This window comes from Cynocephalus volans, chromosome X (assembly GCF_027409185.1).
Source record: "Cynocephalus volans isolate mCynVol1 chromosome X, mCynVol1.pri, whole genome shotgun sequence".
Lineage (NCBI taxonomy): Eukaryota > Metazoa > Chordata > Mammalia > Dermoptera > Cynocephalidae > Cynocephalus > Cynocephalus volans.
In genome coordinates this window covers 56,112,148-56,137,900 of record NC_084478.1, presented here as the reverse complement: position 1 = coordinate 56,137,900, position 25,753 = coordinate 56,112,148, and the positions used below count along the sequence as shown (strand labels likewise).

At 48.2% G+C, this 25,753-nt stretch overlaps 1 long non-coding RNA gene across 1 annotated transcript; it reads right to left on the bottom strand.

Moving 5' to 3' along the window:
- Nucleotides 1-1,130: 1,130 nt before the first annotated feature.
- On the bottom strand, nucleotides 1,131-23,943 carry LOC134366934 (uncharacterized). The gene is made up of 3 exons (XR_010022373.1): nucleotides 23,745-23,943; nucleotides 2,865-4,412; nucleotides 1,131-2,631 (listed from the first exon to the last, which is right to left on the bottom strand). It is a non-coding gene; the product is annotated as an uncharacterized LOC134366934 (long non-coding RNA).
- Between the last annotated feature and the right edge of the window lie 1,810 nt (nucleotides 23,944-25,753).

Genomic DNA, 25,753 nt, shown 5'->3' with positions numbered 1-25,753 from the left:
CAGGATTCACTCTGAGGCAGATGCAATTCTGGGTGGATGAGGCACCACGGTCCTCTGAAAATAAGGAGATGATAGAGGACCAAATGGAACTTCAGATTAGAGTGTTGCTCTGAAGGGCAGCCTTCTTCCTGCTGGGGCATGGAGCCCACGATCTTAACCCATATATCTTACTATTTCTAAGATCTCTATGCTAATTAAGGAACCCTCTGGTGTAGATTTAGATATGGATATTTGAAGCACTGAGTAGTCACTGCTGGAGTGTGGATTCCTATTAGTGTCTTTCAAATGCTAACTAACTACCCCTAGGGTAGGTAAGTATACTTACTCACACACACACACACACACACACACACACACACACATTGCTGTATATAGAGAGATGTTTTAGACTGAATTGTCACTGAAAATATTATCATTCTGGCAGGACGAGACGTCACATGTGGCCTTTTTATAAGTTCTCCCTTTCCTTGATTTCACTGGGAAGGAAAAGACATAACTAACAATGAAATCTTTGAGCACATCAGGAGAAGCCCCATGATGCATAAGGGACATAGGGATCTCGGAGGATCATGGAGAGTCCCCATGCTATCTAGGAGTCCTCTGAATCGTAAGGAAAATTATTTGTGTCAATGCACATGTGCATTTGGGGTATGAAGGTGGGGAGAGTGTGGCAGCTTTTATCAGATCCTGAAAAGGGTCCTGAAACCCAAAAGCATTAAAAATCTCTGAACTAGGCACGGTTTGGGGAAAGGAGGTATAACAACTTGCTTGGAGATAGACTGGGAAAAGTTTAGTAGTTTCTTGGTAGAGTCAGATCTACTGGTCCAGGACTTGTGTTCTACAAAAGAGATTTCGAACTAATCATGCAAGGTCACAGAATGGGCTAAAAGTTGAGCATTTCAGAAGCAACAGCATTTTTTAATTTAATTAAAAATTTTTTTACTTATGATAAGAAACGTAACAAAATTTACCATCTTAACCATTTTCCAGTGTACAATTCAGTAGTGTTAAGTATATTACATTGTTGTAAAACAGATCTCCAGAACTTTTTCATCTTGCAAACTGAAACTCTGTGCTCATTAACAACAACTCCCCATCCCCCCACTCCCTCAGCCCCTGGCAACCATCATTCTGCTTTCTGTTTCAATGAGTCTGACTACTTTAGATCCCTCATATAACTGGAATCATGCAGTATTTGTCTTTATGTGCCTGGCTTATTTGACTTAGCATAATGTCCTCAAGGTTCATCTGTGTTGCTGCATGTGACAGGATATCCTTCCTTTTTCAGGTTGAATACTATTCCATTCTATATATCTATCACATTTACTTTATCCACTCATCTACTGACAGGCATTCGGGTTGCATCTACTTCTTGGCTATTGTGCATACTGCTGCCATCAACATGCCATGAACATGCCAAAAGTGGCATTGCTGCATTATTGTTTTTAATTTTTTGAGAAACCTCCATATTGTTTTTCATAGTGAAAGAAGCAACAGTGTTTTTAGTTGAACCTAGAGCAGGGTCACTGACAGAGTAAGGCACAGAAAATTCTGGTCTACTTTAAAATAGTTTTATTGTACATGAAGGCAGTATGGGGCTAGGAGCAGTTAGACAGAGCTGGGTTCAAATCTCAGCTCCACAAGCAAGCAACTGACTTTGCGCTAATCTCTTCAGGCCATTATCTACTCAGCTATGAAACGGGTAATGACAGTACCTACCTCACAAGGCTGTTGTAAGGGCAAGGGAATCATACAATCATTTTTATTCAGCAAATACATTTTCTGTGTTTACCGTGTGCCAGGCACTGTTAGAATCACTTCCCAAATATTGACCCTCATAACAAGCAAATGAAGTAAGTACTATTATTTTCAAGTGAGAAAACTGAGGCACAAGGCAGTTAAATAACTTGTCCAAGTTCCCAGAGCTGCTCCAGAGCTGTTAGCACTGGGATCCCAGCTAGGCTGTCCGGCTCTGAGCCCCTGCTCACAACCAGCTGCTCTGCTGCTTCGGGGGAGGCTGGAGCATGAAGGATGGTCAGGAGGTACTGAGGGGATGGAGACAGCGGGAGCTGGAGAACGGAGGTTGTTTGCAGCTACCTGGAGGCCATGCATGTCTGAGAGTTCTCAGATACATCCTTTGGGCACAGGGGCCTTACTTGGATATTGAGGGAGAGGACTTGGGGCTATTGGATTACCCGGGCCTGGCACTTAATGACTGAGTGGGGTAAGCACTCAGTCATTGAGAACTCTGGCCAGCATTGTCATCCATCCCAATCACTTCTGACCTCATATCTCCCTTGAACTTCATGCCTTTTACAACAAGGTCAAAATTCAACTTCCTGCTTCTGCTAGGGCACCTGGGAGGACCAACTTCTTTTCCCGTGTCTCTCTCCAGACCTCAGGACTCACAGCTCTAGAAGTGGGGTTGTTCCTATGCAGCCCAAGGACAGGTGAGTCCTGGGCCTTCCCCAAGGGCAGGAAGGACAGTCCTCTTCCTGTAGAGTTTGAGTCAGGTGGGGTGTGGGCATCAGAGAATCCCACCAGGGCTCAGATCTGGGAGTGGAGTGTTCTCTCTCTTTCTCTCTCTCTCTCTCTGTGTGTGGGTGTGAAGGTGTGGCACCCATTCCTCACCTGCACAGGAAACAGAAAGTCAACAAAATACCCATTCTTCTCTTTTTTGAAACTTCTTCACAAATCTCTTTCCCTCCCAAAGGTTTTACTGAGGACACGTGTACGGTTTTTCTGCCCCTGCCCCCCACTCCTAATGACAAAGGAGAACAAAGATAAAAAGGGAAAGCCAGAGAAAGAGGAAAAAAGGGAAAGACAGGGAAAGAAGGATCCTTTCCCTACTCTCCGCCGATAACCTTGACTTTCTGGGAGGTTGCCGCCATAGCTGCTTCAAGCCCCTGTTGTCTCATCTCTCCAGTATTTCCAGTCCCAAGGGCAAGGTCTGGACCACCTTTCTCTGCATCTTAAGGCGAGATCAAGTAGACAGCCAGTAGGCAGCAAATAACTTGAGAGGGGAACAAAGAAGTATTTTGATGCTTTTAAAATTTGTTTTTGGAACAGGTTGATGATCAGGTAAACACCGTAAGTGTTCGTGAGTGGGCAGAGAGACCACATTACAGAAAACACTCGCCGTGCGCACCATGGATCCGTTCCCAGCCTCCTCACCAATTCCTCCTACCCTAAAAAGTAATTTCTTCTCAACAGTCAGCACGAAGGAAGAGCTTGAAGATCTCAGTAGTGCGTGCTCTCAAAACAAGTTGTTTTTCATCTGAAAACTGGGGACTTTTGCTTGAAAAACAACTATGGCATAAATGTGGCAGTAGGATGTAGACACATGTGAAATGGGCTCATAGGGGGATCTTTTTGAAGACAGTGACCCTGGGGGAAGGCCCTTCTGCTGTAGTGGCTCCGAGCATACAGAAGTCCCCTCTAAAATACACAGGGACCTCTGAGGAGAGTCTCTGGGTGGGTGAGCCCTCTTCAGGTACACTGTCCCCTCACTGCAAACAAGGTGTCCCAGCCTGAGCCACTCACCCAGGCTTGTTCTCTGTTCTACTCCGGTCACCTCCAGACTGAGTTCAGAGCACCACCTCCAACCCCTTGGTCCTGATTAAAACTGTTCCCTTACCTTTTGACCCTGCAATTCTACTTCTAGAAAGTTATTCTTCTGATATCCTTGCCCATGCGCTGAAAGACACATGCATAGGGATGCTCATTGCCACACTGTTCATAACAGCACAAAACTGGAAGCAACCTAAATGTCCATCAGAAGAGTTAAGAGCTAAGTTAATTATGGCACACCCAGACGATGGAATAATAAACAGTCCTCCAATATGTGCTGATAGACAAAGATCTGCAAGCCATATTGCTGGCTGAAAAAAGTTAGGTGCAGAGCAGTGCATGACCATATTTTCCCTGTATTAGTTGAGTTTCCCCCAAAGCAGACCTTGAGACAAGAACTTGGGTGCTCATCATTATTTGGGAGGTGATCCAGGCAGCACACGAGGGAGTGGGGAAGTGAGAGGGGCAGGGAGGGAAGCCAGTGAAGGTTGTGTAAATGAGCAGGTGTCACTGTGGCAACTGGGGTGCAATCCCACGGGGGTCCTCTGACAGACTGCATGGAACGTGCCTCAGAATCATGCCAACAAGGGACAGGGAAGCTGGGGTGCTTATCCACCCATGCCTGCCCCTCGTTGGCTGTGGGGCATTCATTTCCTGGCATTTCCAGCCAGCCCCAAGTGCAAGTGAGCATGCTCCTTGGCCAGAGAGCGTCCTCCCACAGAGAGATACAGGAAGAGGTAGGGTTTGAGCAAAACGTCTGCAGGTGTCTTTGGAGGTGTGTGGGGCGATCCAGATGATCTGAGCAGAGTGCTGCACCATCAGCTGTGGTCCCATTTGTGTATCTAAAAATTTAAAAAATATATATAGATATTATACATGTTTGGACAAATTCTAGGGATGTGGACCTAGAGGACTGGGGGATAGTGTGGAGAGTTACTTTTCACTTGAACTCTTCTACCATGTTTGCACTTTGAAAAACATATCCATATATGATGTAAATAACTGAAAACTGGTTAATCAGTTTTCAGCTGCTCTCTCTACAACTCTGAAAGCCCCAGCTTAGTGGCTCTGTCCTCCACGAGTCTCTCCCAGGACCCAACAGTCACTCCTTGTATGTGCCACGTGCTGTCCAAGAGTCAAGCACAGCACAATCACCTTATACGTGCTATCAAAGATGAGCCTTAGAACAACCCTGCAAGGTGGGAACTAGGGTCCTGACTTTAGAGATGGGGAAACTGAGGCTTAGAGAACCTAAAGTAACACACTCCAGACCATACAACGAGAGTACGGGTTCCCTGGGTGGCAACAGAATTTGAACCAGACCTGTCTGTCTCCTGAGCCTGTGCCTGCAGTCAATGACGATCTGTTTCCACAGCTTCTCCTCCTTCTGTCTCCAGGACACCTGTCCCTCTTCTTCAGGCCGACTGCTTTTCCCTCCCCACATGGAAATGGGCACCGAATGTGCTTCAGAGGCTGCTGATCCCTCATCAGCCTTTTCCAACTGATGTGTCCCAGACACAGTGGGGAATAGTACTTGGAGTGGAGTCATTTCTCTCTGCCATGAGCTGAATTATGTCCCCTCAAATGATCTATGTTGAAATTCTAACTCCTAGTACTTCAGAATGCGACCTTATTTAGAAATAGAGCCTTTACAGAGGTAATCAAGTTAAAATGAGGTCATTAGGGTGAACCCTAATCCAATATGATTGGTGTCCTTATAAAAATGGGTCATTTGGACACAGAGACAGACATGTACTGAGGGAGAATGTCATGTGAACAGGAAGGCAGACCAGGGTGATGCATCTACAAGGCAAGCAGCGCCAAAGATTGCCAGGAAACTCTCCAAAGCTAGGGAGGGGCATAGAGCAGATTCTCCTTCTCAGCACTCAGAAGGAACCAACCCCACCGACACCTTTATCTTGGACTTCCAGCCTCCAGAGCTACGAGATAATACATTTCTGTTGTTTACACCACCTAGTTTGTAGTATGTTGTTACAGCAGCCCAAGCAGAATAATACAGTCTTTTTCAAGGCTGCCTTGTCACCTTTCACTCTAGCAGGTATTAGCCCCCCCAATTTAGGAACCAAACGAACAAGGGAGGGGAGGCAGTTTTTACAGCAGTGGTGGTCCCTACCCCCACCTCTGACTTTTACCCCAGATGGGTTGAAAAGTCTCATTGCTGATAAGAGGATATCTAGAAATGAATATGTCTGGCCAAAGGCTTCCAGAGTCACATAATAATTCTTCCTGTCTTAGATGGTTGATTAAATGAATGAACAAGTGAATGAATGACACCCTAAATCTCTAGTGCCCTTGGCTTTACTTTAAATAGGAGCTTCTCTGCTTGTGAAATTTTGGCCCACAAACTTTGATAGAGAGCTAAGCACCAGAAAAAAATGTATACTAACTCTGCTGCCACCAACAGGTGGAGTGAGTGGTGGTCCCCTTGGACAAATGAACTAATGGATTCAAGGACAGTTGTCAGAATCCAACCTGTTCACAAATAGAGACATGTCTGTATTCCCTTACTCCTCCTCCTCCCTTCCCTCCCATCCTTATCACAAACGTTTTTTGAAGCACAACACACAGACAGTAAAGTGTGCAAATCATGAGCGTACAGCTCAATGAATTTTTACACAGTCAATTCACCTATTAGCCAACATCAAGATCAAGATCTAGACCGTTGCCAGCATCCCAGATGGTGCCTTCATGCCTCCCAGATGCAGACAACTGCTTTTCTGATTTCTACCACCACAGATTACTTTAGTCTGGTCTTGGACTTTATATAAATCAAATTACACAGAATTCACTCCTTTGCATCTGCCTTCTTTCCTCCACATTATGTACGTGACAGTTGTCTATGTTATTGTATAAAGCCGTAGCTTGTCTTTTTCATTGCTGTATAATATTCCACAGTATAAACGCACCACAATTTCTTTATCCATTTTATTTCTGATGGACATTTGGGCAGGTTGTCTCCAGTGTGGGCTAATGTGAATAGTGCTGGGATAAACATCATTTCACAGGTCTTTGGAGGAATATATGTGCTTATCTGTGGGTATTTACCTAGGAGTGGAACTACTGGGTTGTACAGGGCAAGTTTCTGCTCAGTTTTGTGGTTACTGGACAATTCTCCATGATAGCTGTGCCAAGTTATGCACCCATTAGTAGTGCATGAAGTTCCAGTTGCTCCACATCCTTACCAACACTTAGTATTATCCATTTTGATTTGTTTTGTTTAGCTGTATTAGCCATTCTGGTGGGGTAGTGTTACCTCATGGAGGTCTGAATTTACGTTTCCCAGATGACTAATGCTGTTGAGCACCTTTTCCTGTGCTTACTGACTTCTTCTGTGAGTCCTTGCCTGATGTCTCTCTCCCTTACCTCTCTCTTTCTTAAAGTCTCTCTTTTTCTTTTTTTCAAGCCAGTGGCCCAAGCACAGGGAGAGGGGCCTCCTCAGAGCTTAGCAAAGGCAATTGCATCCCCCTTTGCCTGCGTCTGTGCTCTCTTATCATCTGGAAGTGCCACGAATGTCACCATGCAGACACAGATGGGCCCCAGCAGGGTTGCTGCGCATGTGTGTAAGGAATATGGTTTCTGTATTCTAGCCTTGCCCGGTCTGCCTACCTTGCAGAATTATTTTCCATTACATAAGACTCTGCAAAAGTCCTTGAGTTGCCGAGAGGAAAGGCACTGCATAAAATGCAAACTAACAAAAGCATTGATATCAAGTAATGGGGGAAATCCATCATGCCCTTGTCACTGGAAGAAGCCGATTATCTGATAGCTTCTGGCAGACTCATCCAGGTAGAAAAGGCAAGATCTGCAGGCTATAAACAGCCTCCTGGCTCCCAGCCTGGCCAAATACTCAATAATTTGCCTATCAATTAAGCCAAAGGAGAGGGGGTACGGGTAAGAGGGAAGGAGAAAGGCAGGCAATTGAGCAGTAACTGCTTGTTTGTCACAAGCCCTTCTCCATCAACCTTACCCTAGGCTCTCCCAAATGACTCATGTAAAAGTGTTCAGTTTGTCCATCCATGAAATGGGCCTAACTGAACTGAATGGTACGCATTTCATACTCTGCAGAGGTTAGAAAGATAAATTTCATACAAAGCAGAAAGCATTTACAGTTGTAGAAAGAAGCAAGGGGGTAAACACAAGATGCCTAGGTCAGTTTTAGCAGTGGATCTGAGTCCAGCAGAAGGAGTGTGATTTTGGAGAGTAGGTGGTGGGAGGCGGAGGTGTGAGCCTGCAAAACTGATCTGATGATGGCCTCCCCAACTTCCCACCTGCTAAGGGACCCCGAATCTAATTCAGATGCCCACCCTCAAGAAAAGGGACTCCATCCCCAATTCAGAGGCAAATCTTTAACATTCTAACCCATCAATGGTAATCCCCCAGAAATTGGTTTTGGGGGTGGAGTCAGGTCATCCAGTGTTGGTACACGAGCTGTGAGCTAGTTCTGCTGGGGCAGCTTCTTTACTCTCACTAGCACAGCTGGAATTTTGTCTTACTGGTCGGTGCCCTGTGGTAGTGGTTGCTAAGTGTTTTGAATATCATCCCTGGCAGTTCTTTGCCACTGGAGGTTGTGTGTCCACATGTGGTGCTTGGAACTGCAGCAGCCTTTCTGGCACCCATTGGAGGCTGAAATCGACACACACACACCAAGGAGGGCAGAGCCAGGAGGATCACAGAGAGAAGCCTTGATGTACCCATCTCAGGGCCCTTTCTGCCTTGTGGTTTCTGGTTATGCGATAGTGAGTTCCCTTCTCATTTTGAACTGAGAGTTTCTGTTACTTGCAGCCAAAAGCATCCTAATGAGGAAGCCTGCAGATAATTCTGGAACCAGAAGAATTAAAAAGACACCCTCACTGAGGACAGTCGGAGCAGTAAGGCCGGCCTGTCTCAACACATGACCACCCATCAGAGCCTAAGCAGAAGAGGGTGTGGGTGTGAACTGGTGAGTGGAGCCCCTGTGTCATGCCACTCCTGACATGAGGCATCTCAGGGCATAGGGGTAAGGCTAGGGTCTGGGGGCATCCTCCCCCAATCCCCGTCGAGAAGAGACCACTGGAGAAGCAGAATCTCTCAGCCAGGTTTTTATGGAGTAACCAAAGACACTGAGATCCTGCTGGGGGTGAGTGGGGCAGGGTGAGCGTGCATGGGGTGGGGGCACCTGTGGAAAGGGAAGAAACCGAGACTGAGACTGCTTCCCGCAGAGCACTCTGCGCTGCCAAAACAGCCATCACCACAGGAAAGCTCTCTGTTTGCACAGTACTTTTACCTCCTCAGTGTTCACTGACATGCGCCAGCTCACTCCTTCACAGAGTCACAAATCAGAGTGTGCCAGAGTCTATGAGGCCTGAGAGACAATTGTAGATGGGGGAACAGAAACTCAGGGGGCTCAAGTGACTTCCTCCAGTTCGCAGAGACAGGGAATGGCAGACAAAGGGCTCCGAGCTGGGGTGCAGGCCTTGACATCCAGTGCCCTTCCTGTCATCCCCGTAGCTGGGAGCAGAGATGGGGAGGGCCACGGGTGGGGGGTCTGCTCAGAGGTCTGCTCAGGGGCTGGCTAAGAAAAGGAGCCACGAAGAGTGCACGAACTTGTTAACTTGATCTGGCCTCAGTGGACAGAGGAACTCCTGTGTGTTTCTTAAACCTTGGAAGACACAAAAAGGAGTCCCCGAGGCTCATCCTCTGTTTCTGAAGGTGCTTCTTTTCTCTTATTCCCAGACTCTGTGCTGCAGGGAGACAGATGGGGGGGACTGCACGTGCCACTTGTCCCTGCCTCAGTCTTTGTTTTGGCTCAGAGTTGACCTTGGGTTAGGACCCAGCATTCCTCATGTACCCCGGAGAAAATCTGCTCAATCTCAAAGCACTCATGGGCCATGCAGACTAGTGAAGAATTTGTGGGAAGGTGGAGGAGGGGGTGACATCACACATGCAGGCTATTGAGTTTCTCATCGCTAGGGGGCACCTTCCACTTGGAGTACAGTGTGACAGGAACCCGCTGGAGGTGTGTGAGGCACCCCCTGGAGGTGTGCATGTCCTATTGCAAAGGAAATCATAAGTCTCATCATGAAGTGTCTCAGCAGACACTGTTCAAGCCTTGCCCACACCCCCTTGGGCCACCAAGAGACAACTCCTGGACACAAGGTCTGTTTCTTGGGATAGTCACTGGTGCTGGGGGGTGAACACCCTAGGAACAACTCTTGATCGCTGACAAAGTGAATTGGTGCATAAAGAGCCCAGTTCCCTGCTCTTCAGGCAACAACCCTGGGGCACGGGATACACTCTGCACAGTCTCCCAGGGGGCCCCAGCAGGACCGAGCCCCAGTTCCCACCTGTTCCTCAGCATGCCCTTTAGTGGGTTCTCTCCCTTCCCTGTCTCACTTCTCCAGGTCCTCCTCATGCTTCTTGGGATCACCTCCCAAATAAACTATCTGCACCCAAATCTTCATTTCAGGGTCTGCTTGTAAGACTAAAACAACCTTGGGGTCGTCCCTTCCCCTGACAACTGCCAACAGGGCTCTCCTCTCCACCTCCCCTACCGAGCCTAGTCCTGGTCTTATTTGCTGCAGTTTCTTCTCTCCTGGATCTTACTCCCAACCAACATTACCTTTTATAAAATTATTATTTTTAGTTGACACATAGTAATTGTACATATGTGCGGGGTGCCGTCTGATATTTCTATACATGTATATATAATGTGTAATGATCAAATCAGGGTAGTTAGCATATCTATCACTTCAAACATTTATCATTTGTGCTGGGAAAATTCAAAATTCTCTTTTCTAGCTATCATAAAATATACAATAAGTTATCATTAACTATATTATTAACTATACTGTCACCCTACAGTGCTATAGAACGATAGAACTTATTTTTTCTATCTAGCTGTAATTTTGTATTTGTTAACCAACCTCTCCCTATTCCTCCCTCCCTCTCCCCAGCCTCCAGTAACCACTATTCTACTCTCTACTTCTATGAGATCAACTTTCTTAGCTCCCATATGTGAGTGAGAACATGCAATATTTATCTTTCTGTGTCTGACTTATTTCACTTAACATAACGTCCTTCAGGCTCATCTATGTTGCCACGAATTGCAGGATTTCATTCTTTTTTATGGCTGAGTAGTATTCCATTGTGTAGATATACCACAGTTTTATCTATTCATCATTGATGGACCCTTAGGTTGATTCCGTCTCTTGGCTGTGATGAATAGTGCTGCAATAAACACAGGAGTACAGATATCGCTTCAAGATACTGTTTTAAATTCCTGTGGGTATATACCCAGTAGTGGGATTGCTGGATCATATGGTAGCTCTATTTTTAGTTTTTTTGAGGAACCTCCACACTGTTCTCCATAATGGCTGCACTAATTTATGTTCCCACCAACAGCATGTGAGTTCCCTTTTCTCTACCTCCACCCCAACATCTCCAATATGATCTCTTGAGAGCAACTCTGCCCTGTCCCATTTCTATCTCCTAGCCCTCCCCCTCCCCTGCCAACACATACCCCCATTACAATGTCAGAGTTTTTCCTGTAACTTAAGGAAGTGGGAAACTTTACCCCCAGCTATGGACTTAACCCAGTGGAAATAAAAATGGAACAGAACGGCAGCGCTTGTGTTATTTTATCTTTCATTCATCAGCCTCTCTCACACTTGCCAGCAGAGAGGAAACGTGGCAGATTAAAGATGGCCACCAATACGTTCATGCTCCGGGAAGTCGACATCTCCTCCCTTAAATCTGGGTGGCCTCTGTAACTTCTTTGATCAGTAGAATACAGCAGAAGTGATGCTGTGCAAAATTTGGTGCCCAGGCCTTAAGAGACTGGCAGCTTCCACTTCCTGTTTCTTGGAACACTTGCTCTTAGAGCTTTCATGTAAAAAGTCTGACTCACTTACTAGAGACACCACATGGAGAGGCCCTGAGATGGCACAGAGCAGGAGAGCTGTCCAGGGAGCCCGGCCTTCTAGCCTTTCCTGCCGAGGCACAGGACACTGCCCATCTTGGACCCTCCAGACCAGCCAAGCTGCCAGCAAATACTGCTGAGTGTTCTCAGCAGATGCCACGTGAGGAGCAAAAGAATCTCCCGGATGAGCCCTGTCTGAAATCTGACCCCAAAGTTGTGAGATATAACAAAATGGTTTTCTTTTGGAGCCACTAAATTTGGGGATCGTTTGTTATGCAGTGATAGATAACTGGAACAGTAGGCATTGAAGAAAAGAGCAAAGGAAGGAGGGAGAAAAGAAGGGGGGGAGGAAGGAGGAGGGGAGGAAGGAAAGGGGGGCCGTCCCTAGTTGCTCTCAGGAGGCTGCAATGGGGCTGATGGAAGGGCAGGTACTTGCGATGCTCATAACCACATTTTGAGGAGAGCGGGATCCTTTTCTGGAATTAGCCACCTGTGTTATGTGTCATTTAAGTCGGTCACCCTGGTTCCCCTGTAACCTTTGACTGGATCAGGAATCCGCACCCTGGGCAAGAAAGACATGAGGTGTCCTGGCTTGAGAACTCTGTGGAGCCCCAGCAAGGTTGGTGGGGTCTGTACAGGGTGGTAAGGAGCCCACCTGACCAGATCCACTCTGGGGGAAAGTTTACAACTCAGGACACCTTGTAAGGGAGCAGCAGAAGCCAAGAGAAGCTGGGTCTCAAGAATGGAGGCAGCTCAGGAGTCTGGAACAGCCAAGGACAAGAAGAGATGACAAGTCTGGCCATGGCTGCTGCCATTTCCAGAACCGAGGCAGGAGCTCTTGCTCATGTTTGGCCCTCCAGGGGCTTCTGTAAACCCCTGCACCTGTGCTAACCTCATTGTGTCTCTGTGCCTTATAGCTCGAGAGAGCCTAACAGAATGAAAAATACAGTGAGGGGCACGTCTGAATGTATATGCTTCAGAAGTGCATCTGTGTGTGCGTCTGTAGGTTGCGTGTGTGAGCACGTGAGTGAGCAGTTTGCTAGGATCTCTGGGCTTAAACCTACGAAATAAAACATGACTCTCTCTCTGGTTCCTCTAAGGAAAGACATTTGCTTTACAGTTTCCCCTGTGGTGGAGCAAAGAGCTGGCCACGGTTGTTAACTGAAGGGTAAGCAGTAAGACAATGATTTTAAAATATTTTTAAGCCTCATAGTCTTTTGTTTCAAAGAGAATGTCAGTGAGAAGCCATAAGGTAAATTAGATAAAAGCCATGCTGCTCTGAGTTGGGTGAGGGAAGGTAGGCAGGGGGACAGAGCCCCACCGTAGGCACACCCCTAACCCCCACCATGGCAAAGCCCCAGGGGTTCCCTAAGACTCTGTAGAGTTCAGAGGCAGAGGAGAGTGCCCTGGATGGAAACTGAAACCTTGAATCTAGGCCCCTCTCTGCCACCGACTCTATGCTCAACCTCTCTGAGCCTCAGCTTCCTCAACTATTAAGTGGGGATTGCTCTCATCAGGGTGCTCTCAGCAAGGTATCCAAGAAAAAACATTTTAAACAATAAGGCTATATTAAAATCTTATATAACAAGAAGTTCAGAGGCAGATGGTCTTAGGTTGAGTGGCAAAAAAGGTCATCACAGACCAAGACTCTTTCTACCTTTCTGCTCTGTCACTCCTTCACAGTCATAAAATGGCTGCTGCTGCTCCAACATCATATATCCTTACAGTGACATCCAAAGGCAGGAGGAAGGTGGATGGGTGATGGTGACAGCAGTCTCCTTAACCATTTCTCTTTTTTCAGGGAGAAAAATATTTCTGAGAAATTCCCCAGCAGGATCCCTATTAGGTTGTATTGGCCAGGACAGGGACATCCTTAAACTAAATCATCAAAGAGTGGTATTTGCTTGATGATTGGCCTAGGGTAAGTGAGTCACCTCCTGGGGTTGAGCCCACCTTCCACAAACACATTACCATGCAGTATCAGAACAAAACTAGGCTTTCATCAGCGAGCAACAAGGTAGGTGGCTAGTGGTAAGCCCAAAGAGATGCAGCTATCTGCCCTGCATCCCTCATGCTTTCAAGCAGCTGCAGAGATCCAACCAGGTGTTGACATCGAAATGCTTTGTCAGCTAAAAGGGCCCACGGATGCTCAGAACAAATGTTGTGCTTTAAGGTCTTGAGCATCGGGTTGACCTCACAGGTGAGCACATTACAGCTGCCTGAAAACCATCTGTTCCACCACTGACTTTATCTCCACCCTTCAGGGCAAGGCTGTAGGGAGGGAAGATTGAACCTGAGTTTAGAATATAACCCACAGCCCTGGTTCTGTTCTTTGATAGGCAACCAACTTTCTGAGCCATCAGATGTATGTATCTAATCTTACCTCCTCATCAATGTGCTTTGCATTGATTATCTGATTGCTTGCAGGATGTGTGTGGTTGGCCACTGCTCCTAATCTAGCTTCACTGTGGTGTCATCCAGCCTGAAGTGTAAACGTGGAGACAGGAGGGGCCGTGTCAGTGCAGTTTGGTCAGTGCCATGCCTGTCCCAGTGCCCACGTGCCCAATCCCTTAATGAACAGCTCCTTGCTCTGACATTGACAAGTACAAGAAAGCTGTGGACACTTCTGGCAGCTGAGTTTTTAATCCCCCCCCCCCCCCGCCCCACCACCAGACATCTGTGGTTTATGAACCCAGCCTGTTTTGGAAGGGTTTAAGAAAACAATACTTACAGTCCTTACAACTTCTTATGACAGACGACCATGTATTAGATCCCTACTATACCCATGAGAAAACGTTGAGGCACACAGTGGTTACTGATGTAAGGAGGCAGGAATTTACAGATGATTAAGGTTTTATGGAGGATCCAGGGTGGGGTTTTAGGCTGTTGCAAATTGACCTAAGCCAATTTGGAATTTGGTCTTGCAGAACTATTAGGATCTTTTTGATAAATCTCTGTAGCCTCCGGTTATTAGACAGGTGGGTGAGGCGTAAGTCCCCTTCCCACAGCAGGCCACCAGGTTACTGTGAAAGGAAGTCTTCAGGCGAAGTTCTGAGCAAGCTGCACAAAGCAGTCCTATAACTTGTTCTGTAAGTTCAGTGAAGTTCCAGCTCTCTGTCCTTTTAAGAGCTCCTCCAGCACCTTGCAAAGAAGTTTGCCTGAAGCAAATGCAATGAGATTTGAGCAGCAGGATTCTCTAACATTCTAGTCTGACTTGAGGAGTGCGAAATCCACCAAATCAGCAGCTGGATGCACACAGGACCACTTAGGAATCAAGCTGAGGTGCCAACCATGGGTGCACCAGACTTGCCTCCTCTGTGCCTGCAAGGGCTGGAATGCCGCTCCTGTCCAGCCCAGGCACCCTCTTGCAATCCGTGAGTTTCACCAGTGAGAACTCATTTGTAAGGTCCTTTATGTTAATGGACAAAGTCTTTGGTGCTGATTGCAGGCACAGGTCAGAGTGGGCTCTGGAGTACTGGCTTCTGATAAAATGCTAACTGATCACTACTAAACTCCTGTCCCCAGTTAGGTACACTACCCTCTCCTAAAGTCGATGAAACCTCCTACATACACACGTACATACCAAGTGGCCCGCATGAAATTTACTTTAAATTACAGACCACATAACAAGTGTACATTTCCTGCTCCTTGTTGACACAAATAAAATAGAACAGCCTATGACAATTTAGCACCACCTGTGGGGAAGTTTGGAACCACCCAATGAGAGAGAAAAATGCTCTTGTTCAGCCAGCTCTTTACAGATTACTGTTTTATAGCAAGACGACAGTGGCCAGAGGGAGGGGCTCTTGTTCTCCCACCTCAGCCTGGGCAGGCTGCTTCCATGTGACTTGTACTGGCCCACAGGATTGGACAGAGGCCTTTAGAACTTTGAAAACCTCTGTGGTAGCCCCTTCAAGGAAGAGGGACAGCAGAAGGGATGGGAGAAGGGATGGGAGGTGGGGCTGGAGAAGGGATGGGAAGAGAGACTGGACCGGGGATGAGAAGAGGGGAGGGAGGAAGGACAGCAGGTGGGATGGAAGAAGGGACATAGCACAAGGGACAGGGGAAGGCACAAGAGGAGGGATGGGAAGAGGGACGAGAGGAGAGACAGCAGTAAGGACTGGAGGAGGAATGGGAGGAGACATGGAAGAGGGTGGGAGGAGGGAAAGCAGGAGGGATGAGATGGGAGGAGGGACAGCAGGAAGCACAGGAGGAGGGCTGGGAAGAGGGCTGGGAGGAGATGCAGCAGGAAAGGAGGCCAGGAGTACTCTGGGAGAGGAGTGCCCCTGTTGTGATTTGGAGAGTCCATGGTTCACTGTCCTCCAGGAGGCAGGTGGGGTGGGGGTGCTGTGCTCCCCCTTCAGGTGGAAGGACTTACTCCCCCCACTGCTGGGAGTGCTGCTTGCAGCTGACTCCTCCCCACAGCTCAAGAAACTGCCCTGCCCAGGGTCATGCCAGCTGCTGGGGCAGCCCACATCCAGGGGCTGATCAATGCGAGGCTATAGAGGCTCACCCCCCACCCGAACTCTGAACGACTCTGAAGACTCACCCCAGCTCCAGAGCCCCGTGTGGGGCCAGCTGAGGCATCTTTTGGGCTTGCACTGTCATTTAGTTTCCTCTGCCAGCTCCTGTTTCCAGCCCCTCCCTTCCCCGGGTGCTGATTCTAACAAGGCTCCCTAAAAAATGTCCTGCCTGCTCATGTTCATCTCAGCATCTGCTTCCCCAGGAAACCCGACCCGCAGTAGCATGGCTGGGTCACTGTCCACCTGACATTGCTGAGCTGGACGGGCATGCTGGCACTGTGGCCTGGGACCGCTCGAGGGGAGATGAAGAGGCAATCGCCAGCTTTAATGAGCAGCTTGTCCGTCCGCAGACCTTTCCTTGACCTCAGCTCCGGCTGCCCTTTCCGTCTCCCCCCCCCCCCCCCCCGTAGGCTCTTTCTGTGGGCATTCATTAGGCCTAGGTTTCTGGTTGTGTGCATTCTGGAATCTTCCTCTTCCCTCTGAGTGCAGTCTCCTACATCCTGCAGGTCTGCCTGTTTGAAACCTGGAGGCGCAGAACGGAAGAGAAGAATGCAGACACAGAGAAGGGGAGGGGAAGATGAGGAAGAGTGTTCATAAGAATGGCCCCTGTTACGTGCAAAAATGTGACAATCGATCCCCCAAATGGCTGTCTCCTGCCCTGAAAGTGTTAATCCACCTCGCAGGGGGAGGCTGGCCTCCTCACAGGCTATTTCCCTGGGCCTGCCTGGCTGGGGATCAGGCCCATTGTTAATAAGTAATGACAGCCCAGCTCCTCCATGGATTCCCCTGGGGTTTTGTGTCAGAAACGTCTTCCCTGGCTGCCGCTTGAGCTGACAGGCTCCAGCTCCCGGCAGGCAGCTGTGAACACAGGCCAGCCTCCGCCAGGATGCCCCACGTCATCAGGCCCAGAGCCCCAGGGCAACCGAGAGGGCAGCAATCCCATCCCTCCTCCTCCTCTCTTCTCAGGTGAAGATGACATCAGCTGTCTGCAGGGACTGTGCGCCTGGGGGTGGGGGTGGGGGGAGCCTCTCGATCTCCTGCAGCAAGGGGAGAGTGGCGGATTCCTAAAGCCTTATGCCAGCAGGAGACTGGCTGCAGGGCCTCAGTGCCTGCCTCTGCTCTGTGAGGAATCAGCTCACAAGGGTTGTGGTTGGTGTCAATGACACCATCTCAAAGATGCCTCAAGAATAGGGTGATTTGGGTGGCCTTGCTTGCTAGCAGGAAGTTCTTTCTTACGTCTGACCTGAGTAACACGGCACGTTTAGCACTTTACATTTGCCCACAAAGAGTGTACAAACGAAAGCATTCTGGAACCTTCAGGAGAAAAAGAAAGTGTTTGTTCCACCTTGCCAATGCTAGGTTCTGTTTTAAAATATAGGCTTTATTATTATTCAGGTATGGTGAGGCCAACAAATCAGGAGACAACTGCCACTGAAAAGATAGTTTGCTATACTCACATATCCCAAGAGGAGGGGACATGCCACTCCACGAGGGGCCACACCAGGAGGCAGAGGGGGAAATGGTGGGCAGGTGCTTTTGTTGTGGTTTCCGTGAGAAGGAATGGGGGAGGCAGCATAAGCAGGTTTAGGATTAGTTGGTTGGAATAATTTAGTGGGTTTGGAGTGTAGAAGTTGTCTGGTACCTGGTCCTGGGGTAATTAGGGCAAGGAGATAGTGGCTGAGGGTGTGACAGCCCACCTGCCAGACAGAGGGCTTTAGGGGTGTGAGCTCTGGATCGGCTGGTTTGCATCCTGCGTCTGAAAGGTGAGCTCATGGATGAGCTGTTCACCTTCTCTAGGAATTGGCTAATGCGAGAGGGGGCAGTCCCTCCAGTGTCAGCAAGGCCCCAGATGTCAAAGCATCAGAACACGGAAAATAAGAGACATGGTTAATACAGGTCCTCTTTTAGCCTTTCCTTGTGCGTGGTTTATACTGACTGGAATAATGTTTGGCTTATTACTGTTATTTGAAATCCAGTTATACCACCTTCCTAACAGCATTATTAATAGTAATAAAAATTGGAAACAACCCAAATGTCCATCAGTAGAAGAACGGTTAAATAAACAGTAGGCGAGCCATACTATGGAATGCTGTACAGCAAACAAAGAAAAACATATCTATGTGCACTGATATCAAAAGCTCATGAAGATGTGTTCAAATCTTAGACACCATAGAACTATTCACACAGTACAATCCCATTTACGTAAAAACAAAATGAGTAATCACCAATCTTTTGGTGGTAAATGTACATACATGTATGTAAATGAATAGAAAAAAAGGTCTGGACGAATACATCCCCAAGAGTTAACACTTTTGATCTCCAGGGAGAGTGTCACAGGTTGGGTTCTCCTCTGGGAAGCAGGTTGCTGAGGTGGAGTTAGGAGTGCCAAGGTTCGTTGGAAGAAGCCTGGCGGTAGCTCCAAGCAAAAAATGCCCATCAGAGGAGCCTCCTCCTTGCCCACCCCTTGGCCGGGGGCCCCCTAGGAAGGGTTGAGGTGGGCTCCAAGGCTGTCAGCTGTGGCTGGGCAGTGAGTCCTTTCCTGAAGGGGACCTTCCTAAAGGGGATCAGGGCAGCTCAGCTCCACGTCTGCCACAGAGGGCTTGGGGTATGGTGAGGAGGAGGTGACGTGCACTTTCCTAGCATGGAGACTTTGTGCATGGAGACTGTACCCATATCTGTAAGTTGGAACAAGTATTTTAATTGGCTCATGTCTGTGGCTGCTCCCCTTTCTTATCTTGAGTCCTCGATTGCTCTCAGCAGCTGCAGGAGCCCAGGAATCCAACCAGCTGCAGCATCCACCCAGTTTCTTTTCGTCTGGCTTTAGCTAAGAAGAACATATGCTCGTATCACTTTCTTCTCTTCTGACTATGCCATCCTAATATAGTTAACATTCCTTTCTAGGAATGTTTTCCGGCACTTTGCAGACTCAGTGTGCCAGGTGCGACACTAATGCAGGGGACAGAAGCAAGAGCTTAGATCCTCGCAGGGGAGATGGAGAGTCACATTTGCAGCTTTGGGACACTGCCTGCTCTTTGCCAAAGGGGGAGTTCAAGTACGGGGTGTTAGTGTCCCAGAGGAGGGGGCATGGTTCAGAGCAAGGCAAGCTTCTTAGATGGATGGCCTTTGGACTTGGTCTCGAAGGATGAAGAAGGAAGAAATGAGCATTCCAGTAAAAGGGAACAGTATGAACAAGGGCAGGCAGGTGGGAACAGGCAGTCTTTGTAGGCTCCAGCATAATTCAGAAGTCCAGAGGCCACGCTGCCTACAGACAAGTCCCAGTTCAGTCTCTAATAATATCTCCCAGGGTTGGGTTCCCCTTCATCTTGCCTTATGGCCCCCCATGGTGTTGGATTCATGCCCAAATTCCAAGCACTGGCTCCCCTGCAGCTCCAGGCTGCTAACAAAATGGCTGCCATGGTTCCAGACCTCACATCCTCACACCACACCAGCTGAGGGAAAAGAGAACGACTCCCTTAGCATCATTTTCCCATAAGGCCCCAGCAAATATCTCCTGACATCTCATTGGCTCTAGCTGGGTTATGTGCCTATCCCTGCACCAATTGCTGAGGCCAGGTGGATTTCCAGGCCCTGGAGGGGAGATACTGTTTGGAGATGGCTTCAGCTTAAAGATAATGCCATTTCCTGTGGGGCAAATAAGCTTCAGAACTTACCAGTTACTCCTAAATCTAGAACAGAAGTTGAGATATGAATGTAGCAAAAGCCTTCAAGAGCATCATTAGAGGAAAAGACAGGACAACGTAGAGATCTATAATTTTTTTCCTGCTACTCTTTAATTGCCCTTCACTGGCATGCACTGCATAAATTAAGAGCTAGTTAATGCTGTAATGCATAAAACAATTTCATGCATCTTAAATATTGCACTTGTACTTTAATTCCACATTAAGTGGTCCCCTGAAATTTCAAAATTTACAAAGTCACTGCTGCGCTACATGAAAAAGGTGCTAATTAAGTGTTAATCAGTAACCAGATAACCTTCCCTGAACCCTGCCCAAGGTCTCCAAAATGACCCATTGAGAGAACACGATGTGATGGCCACAAAACAGAGAGCGCAGGGCAGACGCAAAATGGTTTCTTAGCCACATCCCAGCCAATTAAAGCACGTTTGCCTATTATGCTGTTCTAATTAAATGGCATCCACTATAGTGGACACGAACCTAATAATAATAATAGTATTTAATACCGGCAGAGCATTCCATATTCAAAACACTGGAAAAACACTAGCTAATTAACAAGTGGGCATCCCTTTCTGGGCAAGGAGAGGGCTTCTTTTGGGTGGGCTTGCTAAGAATCTGGAGGCATGCAGAAGGACAGATAAAATGAAAAGATATGACTCCTCCCTTTAAGGGACCACCTTGTAGACTAGACCACTACTTAAAATGTGGTCTGTGGAACAGTGCTGGTCCTTAACAAGATAAGCACAGAAATTTGACAGTAACCATTCAGAAGCCTTGAAAGCAACTTGACCTCATTGTGACATCCAAGCATGTGATCAGTGGCCTCTCGCTGAACAGGAAATAGATCAGTTCGAAATTCATGGTAACTCACATGTGACATGACCTCCATAATGGTCATACACAGTAGGGCCACATGTCAGTCTATGATAGACTGGAAATTAAAAGAAAAAAATTATATATAATGTGGTCTGTCACCACAGGTGATTTGAGAAGCACTGTTGTAGACCTATCAGTGTAGAATAAGGGGATATGGGTTTGTTTACATCTCCACACACAAAGGAAAGGACTTAGTAGCATGCTGTTTCACGCCTCTGTATTTTTTCTCATGCTATTTCCCTGCTTGGAATGTTCTGTGTGTCCCCAGCAACCTCACTCCCCGCCCAGCCTCTTTTACACACATGAAATTGTCTCAGTTCCTGAAAATACTGCTTCTTTGGGGAAGACTACACTGCCCCCCCCCCACCTCGTTCTCCCCACAACAGAGCGGTTTCTTCTGCCTCTTGCTCTACGGCAGCCCCTTGTGCACTCTGTCAAGGTTGCACTTCTCACGTGGCGCTGAGTACATTTATGTCACTTTGCCTGATGGGACTGACACATCCTTGAAGATAGGGCTGATGCTTTATGGCTTTGAATACCTAGTGCAGAGCACAGAGTAGATGCTCATTAAATGTTTACCCAATGCTGTTTTTTAAAAATTGTGGAAAATATACATAACATAAAATTTACTTTCTTCACCATTTCTGAGTGGCATTAAGCATATTCAAATTGTTGTGCAACCTCAGCACCACCCATCTCCTGAACTTTTTCCATTTTGCAAAACTGAAACTCTGTATGCGTTAAACAACTCCCCCTTGTCCCTTCCACTCCCCCCAGCCCCTGGCAAGCACCCTTCTCCTTTCTGTCTCCATGAGTCTCACTACTCAAAGTACCTCACATGAGTGGAATCATACAGTATTTGTCCTTTGTGACCGGCCAATTTCCCTTACCATAATGTCTTGAATCACATGTTGCTGCATGTGTCAGAATTTCCTTCCTTTTTACATGAATTCAGTTTTAAAATATTCAAAATTATTATATAGTTGTGCAATGAATAGAGAGGGCATTTCACCCCTAGATCTGCCTATATTTGAGGCAGAGAACAGAGAGAAGAAAAGGGTTTGGATGATCCAGGAGGTGGCAGCAGAAAGCAAAGGGGCACTGTGCTCCTCAGGGTTCCTCTCCTCTTCCTGCCCCTGTTCTGGTTCCTGCTCAGCTGTTCAGCCTCATGGAAGTAGGAGTTCCCGAGGATCTGGACAGCCTGTCCAGCAAGGACCAGTTCTAAGAGACTTCTGACTGGAGGGCAGCAAAGTGCAAGTGACAGTAGGACTGGACTTGCAGTCCCAACTGTGGTCCCACCATTGCTCCTTGGGTAACCTTAGGTGAGCCACCTAACCTCTCTAAGCCTGTTCTAGAAGATTGAGATGACAATACAGTGTACCTTACAGGGTTGTTTAGGGGATCTGATTAGATAATGCATATAAACTAGTTGGTAAACTTGAAAGTGCTCTGTGTGCCAGTTGTTTTTGCTGCTAGTATGAAGGCCATTAGAAAGAGGAAGAAGAAAATAGAGCTCATTATTCACACTTCCTGATGAGAAGTGAAAAATAGCTACAGCGTCATTCGATCTTCATCTTTGGGGCATTTGTTTCCTTTTTCTCTTCCTTCTTTCACCCTCCAAACTTTTGCTTTAAGAGGAGTTCCTGCTCCTTTCAGCCGAATGCCATTAACTGCCACTACTCTGCCAGTGTGAGACACAAAGAGGCATGACAGAATTCCCTCGGTGTGTCAGCAAACATGGGTTGGGAGCATGAGCAGTGCAATGGGTTGGGTGTGGGAGACAAAAGGCCAGGGAGCCAAGTGGCTTGCCCTGGAGGAGCCCACCCTGTAATGTGCCATCCAATATAGAAGCAGATGTTCACAACGTCTTCCCTTTGCCCCTCCAGCTCTGCTCCCCCGCCCTGCGCTGATCCCTCTGCACTCATCTCAAAGGACTGCCCACCCTTGGGCTCCGTGGGCCACTTCCAGCTAGTGGGGAAGCCCCATCAAGAGATCAGAGGGCAGAGGAGAATCAAATGAAGAATTTATTCCCCAACTTCCTCCCTATGAAGTCTACATGGGCTGATGGATTCTTCCAGAGAAGTCCTCTGCTCCTTCTAAGGTAGACTTTTCTACTCAACACTGTCCCTTGCTAAGTATGGGTGGCCACAACCTCCCCTGGTCCCTTTGGGCCAGAGGTGGTAACAATCCTGCTACTTATAGCTCCTGCTCCTTGTACTATGCTGTGGTTCCGCTACCCCCACATCTTTGTTGATGGCCCCTTTGTAAACAAATACTCCTTAAACTATCCTAACTGCTTCCACTTGGACCTTATCTGATCCAGTGCTGGGTGGTAAGCAAGGGTCATTCCAAGCAGGACAAGTATGCTCCCCTCCCCTGGTGCCCCCTCCTGTCCAGTCCTTCCTGTCCTCTTCTCATTTCAGGCTTTAGTTGAAGGAAACAAAGGAGTCAGGCTATAGCCAAGAAGATGAGATGTGAGGCTAGGGAAATATGGATGTCTTGAGAGGCCCTGACTAGCAATTTGGGTGGTACCCCTAGGTTTGGGGGGAGGGTAGAGGTGGCAGGAGTGCAGTGAAGGGACAGAGGCACAGGAAAGCTTCATTTTGGGGAATGCTGCCTGTCTGTGGGTACACATTCCTCACCTCTCATGGCCTCCATGGGAGTTTGTTGATTGGCGTTAAAGCATGAACCTGATCTCACCAGCCTCTTTCTGTCCCAGGTGGACCCAGGGGCCTGGGGCTGTCTAGAACATCAGAGTATCACAGTCACCAAATTCTCTACTTGAAGAACCTGCTTGGGTCCTTTTCCCAAAGATGCTGTTCCCCAGTCCACCTCCCCCACCCCACCTGGGGGCAGGAGGGCACAAGACCCTCCCCATGGCCACAGCTGATGGCATAAGGGATGGGCACCTGACCCAGCTGGACCAATCAGATGTTGTCCCAGGAATTTGGCCTTGGGACCTCTTTGCAGTTCTAGGCAGTCTTTGTTGGCTGCTTGAACTAAGAGGACACTTTGTGCCAGACACAGTTCTGGGCACAGGGGAGACGGAAGTGAACAGACCAGGGAGGGCCACCCAAGGTAGCCATTTCCACCACGTGCACGGAGTGGCAGAAAAGGCTGAGAGAGAGGAAAGAAGCAAGCTTGGAGGAAAGCAAAACTCACAGGCCTCGTAGCAGCAGAGAGAGGAGAGAAGGAGCATGCGGAGCTGCCAAAGCTCCTGTTGGCTTCCCAGTTGCTGCTTCCAGTCCCCAGAGGCCGGCTGCACTTCCTGTCCTTGAATCTCCGAGATAGCCTCATGTTCTTCCCATAAATTCTCCCTTTTTATTTAAGCTTGCGCAAGTGGGCTTCTGTTTTGTGCTGCTAGACCGTCCCCGCCCGAGGCGGACCACGTGATACGATTAGCTCACAGTCCCTAAGGGGCAGTTTATCCTTTTTGCAGACTCTCTGCCATAAATTTTGAATCTCCACCTGGCTTCCCCTTGCCAACCAGTGAGTGTCCTTCTGGGTTAACTCTTGTTCTCTCCGGCTGCCAATGAGCTCATGTCACCAGATCTGATGGCCTTTTGGTGCCCCTTCCCCGCCTGTTCTCTCGCTGCCCCACGTGGCTGACCACTCCTTCCTCCCTCATTCTTTCCACCACGTGGCTCCTCTGACACCCTCTCTCTTGCTTCTCCTCCTCTCTCTCCTCCACTCTTCAATTGTCTCCTCTTCTGATGACTCAGATGCCCTACTTTGCTCCCTAAGCCTCTTCTTAGCATTCTTTCCAGCTCTCTCTGCAGCCCCTGTCACGCTGTGGTCTCCATCATCGCCTGTCTCCAAACACAAGTTTGCACCTCAGTTCCGACCGCCCGAGTCCCCATTCCCATCCAGCTGCTGAAAGTATCTATGTGGGCACCTCCTGATCTCTCAAACTTTATGCCCCAAAGTGATCTCAATATTTCCCCTCCGAAGCATGACCCTCCTCTGTGCTCCCTAGTTTGGTTAATGAGGCAGAAAGTTTCCGTGCCCTTCATCTGTGACTCTCAGAGTTGGAGAATTTTGGCAGGGAATTTTGGCAGTGCTCCTCATCCCTCTGCCAGGAAATACCCACCTTGGGCCTCACTCAAATCGTGATTCCAATTTCCTTGACTTTCTCCTTGCTGCTCATATTAGAATGAGTCCCATGAGATCTTTGGTGCTAAGGTATGCCCTGCCAGTCATGGTGAGGCTCACTGGTCCAGCCCCATGTGGCCTGCGTACCATCCATGTGGAGGCTGGAGGCTGTCGGCTCCTCAGAGGTTGGTCTGAAGGCCTTTGCTCCCCCAGAAGGGTTTCATTCTCTTGTGGGCATCGGTGAGAGACCTTCCATTCAGCAACCAAGGAGAGCAAGGGGACCGAGCATGAGCCTGTCGGGATGCAGCTACAGACCCAGCCACTTATGAGCCCAACACTGGCCAGAGTCACTACCAGCGTGGAGATCTTAGATAGCAACTGATGAGACCACACCCCCCTCACCACACTGCCAAAGTGGCACCAGTCCCCACCATCTGCGGCACAATGCCCCTCTCCGCTTTCAGGAGGAAGTGTGTGTCCTGGAGGTGTAGTAATTAGGAAAACACCACCTGCTGTAATAGATAAACTTCCAAGGTGCAGGGGCTTACCACAACGGAAGATTATTTGTCACTGACATGAAGTCCAAAATGGGTGTTCCCGAAGGACAGGAGGCTCTCCACTCCAGGAGTGATTCAAGATCCCAGGTTCCTTCCATCAGGTAGCTCCACTGGACTCATCTATATCAAGGTGTGGAAGGGAAAAGAGCACATGGGAGGTTTCTATGGGCCAGACCTAGATGTGATAGCCATCTATTCTACTTACATGCCATTGGCCAGAACATGGTCACGTGGCTGTACCTAATTGCAAAGAGGGCTGGGAAGTGTAGTCCAGCAAAATGCTTTGGGAAGCAGCTAGCTCATTTTCTTGGGGGCTAACACATTGACCATAGTGAACCACTGGTCTCAAAACTCATCATCTGCTGCTGCAGAGAGAGATTCTGAGGGACTGAGGCACAGAACAAGACAATCTTGATGGAAATATTTGGCTTACGGAGCAGCAAGGGGAAGAGGGTGGAGAGTCAGGGACGGAAGGCCTGGGCTGCCATGAAGCAGCATGACTGGACCTCTGAGAAGGCACCT